This window comes from Elephas maximus, chromosome 22 (genome assembly GCF_024166365.1).
Source record: "Elephas maximus indicus isolate mEleMax1 chromosome 22, mEleMax1 primary haplotype, whole genome shotgun sequence".
Taxonomy (NCBI): domain Eukaryota; kingdom Metazoa; phylum Chordata; class Mammalia; order Proboscidea; family Elephantidae; genus Elephas; species Elephas maximus.
The window spans coordinates 43,818,487-43,825,715 of record NC_064840.1 but is presented as its reverse complement, the minus strand read 5'-3'; positions in this window follow the sequence as shown (position 1 = coordinate 43,825,715).

Below are 7,229 nucleotides of genomic sequence, written 5' to 3'. Positions count from 1 at the left end.
GCCTTTTCTGCATCTATTGATAAGATCATGTGGTTTTTATCTTTTGTTTTATTTATGTGATGGATTACATTAATGGTTTTTCTGATATTAAACCAGCCTTGCATACCTGGTATAAATCCCACTTGATCGTGGTGAATTATTTGTTTGATGTGTTGTTGGATTCTATTGGCTAGAATTTTGTTGAGGATTTTTGCATCTATGTTCATGAGGGATATAGGTCTATAATTTTCTTTTTTTGTAATGTCTTTACCTGGTTTTGGTATCAGGGAGATGGTGGCTTCATAGAATGAGTTGGGTAGTATTCCGTCTTTTTCTATGCTTTGAAATACCTTCAGTAGTAGTGGTGTTAAGTCTTCTCTGAAGGTTTGGTAGAACTCTGCAGTGAAGCCGTCCGGGCCAGGGCTTTTTGTTGTTGGGAGTTTTTTGATTACCGTTTCAATCTCTTTTTTTGTTATGGGTCTATTTAGTTGTTCTACTTCTGAATGTGTTAGTTTAGGTAGGTAGTGTTTTTCCAAGAATTTATCCATTTCTTCTAGGTTTTCAAATTTGTTAGAGTACAATTTTTCGTAGTAATCTGAAATGATTCTTTCAATTTCATTTGGTTCTGTTGTGATGTGGTCCTTCTCGTTTCTTATTCGGGTTATTTGTTTCCTTTCCTGTATTTCTTTAGTCAGTCTAGCCAATGGTTTATCAATTTTGTTAATTTTTTCAAAGAACCAGCTTTTGGCTTTGTTAATTCTTTCAATTGTTTTTCTGTTCTCTAATTCATTTAGTTCAGCTCTAATTTTTATTATTTGTTTTCTTCTGGTGCCCGACGGATTCTTTCATTGCTCACTTTCTATTTGTTCAAGTTGTCGGGACAGTTCTCTGATTTTGGCTCTTTCTTCTTTTTGTATGTGTGCATTTATCGATATAAATTGGCCTCTGAGCACTGCTTTTGCTGTGTCCCAGAGGTTTTGATAAGAAGTATTTTCATTCTCGTTGCATTCTATGAATTTCCTTATTCCCTCCTTGATGTCTTCTATAACCCAGTCTTTTTTCAGGAGGGTATTGTTCATTTTCCAAGTATTTGATTTCTTTTCCCTAGTTTTTCTGTTATTGATTTCTAGTTTCATTGCCTTGTGGTCTGAGAAGATGCTTTGTAATATTTTGATGTTTTGGACTCTGCAAAGATTTGTTTTATGACCTAATATGTGGTCTATTCTAGAGAATGTTCCATGTGCACTAGAAAAAAAAGTATACTTTGCAGCAGTTGGGTGGAGAGTTCTGTATAAGTCAATGAGGTCAAGTTGGTTGATTGTTGTAAGTAGGTCTTCCGTGTCTCTATTGAGCTTCTTACTGGATGTCCTGTCCTTCTCCGAAAGTGGTGTGTTGAAGTCTCCTACTATAAATGTGGAGGTGTCTATCTCACTTTTCAATTCTGTTAAAATTTGATTTATGTATCTTGCAGCCCTGTCATTGGGTGCATAAATATTTAATATGGTTATGTCTTCCTGATCAATTGTCCGTTTTATCATTATGTAGTGTCCTTCTTTATCCTTTGTGGTGGATTTAAGTCTAAAGTCTATTTTGTCAGAAATTAATATTGCTACTCCTCTTCTTTTTTGCTTATTGTTTGCTTGATATATTTTTTTCCATCCTTTGAGTTTTAGTTTGTGTCTCTAAGTCTAAGGTGTGTCTGTTGTAGGCAGCATATAGATGGATCGTGTTTCTTTATCCAGTCCGTGACTCTCTGTCTCTTTATTGGTGCATTTAGTCCATTTACATTCAGCGTAATTATAGATAAATAAGTTTTTAGTGCTGTCATTTGGATGCCTTTTCATGTGTGTTGTTGGCCGTTTCATTTTTCCACATACTTTTTTGTGCTGAGACGTTTTTCTTAGTAGATTGTGAGATCCTCATTTTCATAATATTTAACTTTATGTTAGTTGATTTGTTACGTTTTTCTTGGCTTTTTTCTTGAGTTATGGAGTTGATATTCCTTTTTGTGGTTACCTTATTATTTACCCCTATTTTTCTAAGTAAAAACCTAACTTGTATCGTTCTATATCGCCTTGTATCACTCTCCATCTGGCAGTTCAATGCCTCCTATGTTTATTCCCTCTTTTTGATTATTGTGATCTTTTACCTATTGACTTCCATGATTCCCTGTTATGTGTATTATTATTATTATTTTTTAATTAATCTTAATTTGTTTGTTTTTGTGATTTCCCTATTTGAGTTGATATCAGGACGTTCTGTTTTGTGACCTTGTATTGTGCTGGTATCTGATATTATTGGTTTTCTGACCAAACAATATCCTTTAGTATTTCTTGTAGCTTTGGTTTGGTTTTTCCAAATTCTCTAAACTTGTGTTTATCTGTAAATATCTTAATTTCACCTTCATATTTCAGAGAGAGTTTTGCTGGATATATGATCCGTGGCTGGCGGTTTTTCTCCTTGAGTGCTCTGTATATGTCGTCCCATTCCGTTCTTGCCTGCATGGTTTCTGCTGAGTAGTCTGAACTTATTCTTATTGATTCTCCCTTGAAGGAAACCTTTCTTTTCTCCCTGGCTGCTTTTAAAATTTTCACTTTATCTTTGGTTTTGGCGAGTTTGATGATAATATGTCTTGGTGTTTTTCTTTTTGGATCAATCTTAAATGGGGTTCAATCAGCATCTTGGATAGATGTCCTTTCGTCTTTCATGATGTCAGGGGAGTTTTGTGTCAGGAGTTCTTCAACTATTTTCTCTGTGTTTTCTGTCCCCCCTCCCTGTTCTGGGACTCCAATCACCCGCAAGTTATCCTTCTTGATAGAGTCCCACATGATTCTTAGGGTTTCTTCATTTTTTTTAATTCTTTTCTCTGATTTTTTTTTTCAGCTATGTTGGTGTTGATTCCCTGGTCCTCCAGATGTCCCAGTCTACATTCTAATTGCTCAAGTCTGCTCCTCTGACTTCCTATTGCTTTGTCTAATTCTGTAATTTTATTGTTAATCTTTTGGATTTCTACATGCTGTCTCTCTATGGATTCTTGCAACTTATTAATTTTTCCACTATGTTCTTGGATAATCTTTTTGAGTTCTTCAACAGTTTTATCAGTGTGTTCCTTGGCTTTTTCTGCAGTTAGCCTAATTTCATTTGTGATGTCTTGAAGCATTCTGTAAATTAGTTTTTTATATTCTGTATCTGATAATTCCAGGATTGTATCTTCATTTGGGAAAGATTTTGATTCTTTTGTTTGGGGGGTTGGAGAAGCTATCATGGTCTGCTACTTTATGTGGTTTGATATGGACTGCTGTCTCCGAGCCATTACTGGGAAACTAGTTTTTCCAGAAAATCCTCTGACTGGTACGCTGGCTCCTGGCTCTGAAAACAATCGCTGTCTCCCCGTATTTGTTCGTTCTCCGTCTCTAAATCTGTGTTTGTTGTTCAGAGCTCGTAGATTGTTATGTATGTGATCGATTCACTTGTTTTTCCAAGTCTTTGTTGTAAGAGGGATCCGTGGTAGCGTCCACCTAGTCCACCATCTTGGCCCTGCCTCGAGCTCAAGCTTAGAATATTTTGATGGCATTTTTATATCTAGTCTTCATCAAATATGACTGCCCCTGCAAAGCTGTATTGACATGGTAGGCACAGAATGCAAAACTCTGGTTGGGGTGAGGGGCTCTTCAAGGAAGAAGGGACCTTAGCGATAGTGTTATGTTTTAGGGACAATATCTAATTTGAATCTTAACTAGTCATTTCAGGTTAGGTGTCTTATGTAGATAAAGTTTTGAATCAGGCTAAGCTTCCTGATGTGCAACCAGTACAAAATTTATTTTTCACAGAGACATGGCAAGGTAGTGACATTGAGTAATGAGTCAATAATTACTTTTTAAAAAGAAATTTTATTGTGGTGAAATATATGTAACAAAACATTTGCCATTTCAACCATTTTATGTCTACAATTCTGTGACAGTAATTTACATTCAGCATGTGTGCCATCATAATAACTGTCCATTTCCAATTTTTTTCAACACCCTTAAAAGAAACCCAGTTAAAGCAGTATCTCCCTACTTCCCCCACTCACCCACCCCCGGCCACCACTAATAAACTTTGGTCTGTATGCATTTACCTATTCTAGACATTTCATATAATTAGGATCCTGCAATATTTGTACTTTTGTGTCTGACTTGTTTAACTCAGCATTATGTTTTCAAAGTTCACCCATGTCTTAGCATGTAGTAGAACTTCATTTCACTTCATGGCTGAATAATAATCGTATGTATATACATTTTATTTATCCATTCATCTGTTGATGGGCACTGAGCTATTTCTACCCTTTGACTATTGTGAATAGTGATGAATGAACACTGGTGTACAAGTATCTGTTTGTGTTCTTGTTTTCAAGTCTTTTGTGTATATACCTAGAAGTGGAATTGCTGGGTCATAATTCTGGAGCCATGGTGGTGAAGTGGTCAAGATTAGGTACTAACCAAAAGATCAGCAGTTCAAATCCACCAGCCTTTCCTTGGAAACCCTAAGGGGCTGTTCTACTCTGTCCTGTAGGGTTGCTATGAGTCGGAATTGACTTGACAGGAACTTTTTTTTTTGGTTTTCTGGTAATTCTATGTTTAACTATTTGAGAAGCCACTGAACTGTTTTCCACAGTGGCTACACGATTTTACAATACCACCAGCAATGGATGAGGGTTCTGATTACTTCACATCCTTGCCAACACTTGTTATTTTCCATATTTTCTGATAATAGCCATATGAAAACAAAACCAAACCCATTGCCACAGAGTCCATTCTGACTCACAGTGACCCTGTAAGACAGAGAAGAACTGCCTCATAAGGGTTTCCAAGGAGTGGCTGGTGGATTCAAACTGCCGACCTTTTGGTTCGCAGCAAAGCTGTTAACCACTTCACCACCAGGGCTCCATAGCAATCCTAGTGAGGGTGAAATGCTATCTCATTGTGGTTTTGATTTTTTTTTTTAATGGCTAATGACTGGAGCCCCAGTGGCACAGTGGTTAGCTTGGCTGTTAACCAAAAGGTTGGCAGTTCAAAACTACCAGTTGCTCTGTGGGAGAAAGATGTGGCGGTCTGCTTCTGTAAAAGATTTACAGCCTTGAAAAACCTATGGGGCAGTTCTACTCTGTTTTATCAGGTCACTATTTTTTTTTTTTTTTTATGAGTCGGAATCGACTTGACAGCAGTGGATTTTTGGTTTAATGACTAATGACATTGAGCATCTATTCATGTACTTTTTAGCCATTTGTATATTTTCTTTGGTGAAATGTCTATTAAGTTCTTTGTCTATTTTTTAATTGGGTTGTTTTTCTTTTTGTTGTTGAGTTGTAGGAATTCTTTATATATTCTTGATATTATGATTCCCAAATATTTCCCCCATTCTGTAGGTTGTCTTCACTTTGTTGATAAAGTCCTTTGATTTAATTTCAGTGAAGTCCAATGTATCTATTTTGTTTTTTGATGTTCACGCTTTTGTTGTCATATCCAAGAGTCCATTATTGAAAATTAGGTCCTGAACCACTACTCCCACGTTTGTTCTAAGCGTTTTAAGGTTTTAGCTCTTACGCTTGGGTCTTTGAGTTAATTTTCAGCAAGTATGTTTTGACTAAGTACTTCTTCCAGACTAAGATAGACTAGAAAGAAGGACCTGGTGGTCTACTTCTGAAAAAAAGAATAGCCAGTGAAAACCTTATGTCTGATATAGTGCTGGAAGATGAGCCCCTTAGTTTGGAAAGCATTCAAAAGATGACTGAGGAAGAGCTGCCTCCTCAAAGCATAGTTGACCTTAATAACATGGATGGAGTCATGCTTTTGGGACCTTCATTTGCTGATGTGGAACAATTCAAAATCAGAAGAAACAGCTACAAACATCCATTAATAATAGGAAAGTGGAATTATGAAATATGAATCTCAGAAAATTGGAAATTGTCAAAAATGAAATGGAATGCATAAACATTGATATCCTAGGCATTAGGGAGCTGAAATGGACTGGTATTGGCCATTTTGAATCAGACAATCATATGGTCTGCTATGCTGGGACTGAAAATTTTGCATTCGTTGTCAAAAATAACATTTTGAAATCTATCCTGAAGTACAATGCTGTCAGTGATAGGATAATATCCGTATGCCTACAGGAAGACAAGTTAATATGACTATTATTCAAATTTATGCACTAATCACTAAGGCCAAAGATGAAGAAATTGAAGATTTTTACCAACTTCTGTAGTCTGAAATTGACCAAACATGCAATCAAGATGCATTGAGAACTACTGATGATTGGAATGTAAAAGTTGGAAACAAAGAAGAAGGATCATATTTGGAAAATATGGCCTTGGTGATAGAAATGATGGCAGAGATCACACGATAGAATTTTGCAAGACCAACGACTTCTTCATTGCAAATACCTTTGTTTTACAACATAAATGGAGACTATACATGTGGACCTCATCAGATGGACTACACGGGAATCAAATCAACTACATCTCTGGATAGACATGATGGAAAAGCTCAATATCATCAGTCAGAACAAAGTCAGGGGCTGACTACAGAACAGACCATCAATTGCTCATATACAAATTCAAGTTGAAGCTAAAGAAAATTACAAAAAGTCCACAAGAGCCAAAGTATGACCTTGAGTATATCCCACCTGAATTTAGAGACCATTTCAAGAATAGATTTGACACATTGAACTGAAGACCAGTTGTGGAATGACATCAAGGATATCATACATGAAGAAAGGAAGAAGTCATTAAGAAGAAAAGACCAAAGTGGATGTCAGAATAGACTCTGAAACTTGCTCTTTTATATAGAGTAGCTAAAGCAAATGGAAGAAATGATGAAGTAAAAGAGCTAAACAGAAGATTTCAAAGGGTGGCCTGAGAAGACAAAGTAAAGTTTTATAATGACATGTGCAAAGACCTAGAGTTAGAAAACCAAAAGGGAAGAACACACTTGTCATTTCTCAAGCTGAAAGAACTGAAGAAAAAATTCAAGCCTTGAGTTACAATACTGAAAGACTCTCTGGGCAAAATATTGAACAATGCAGGAAGCATCAAAAGATGATGGAAGGAATATACAGAGTTACTGTACCAAAAAAGAATTGGTGGATGTTCAACCATTTCAGGAGGCAGAATATGATCACAAACCAATGGTACTGAAGGAAGAAGTCCAAGCTGCATTGAAGGCATTGGCGAAAACCAAGTTTCCAGTAATTGATAGAATACCAACTGAGAT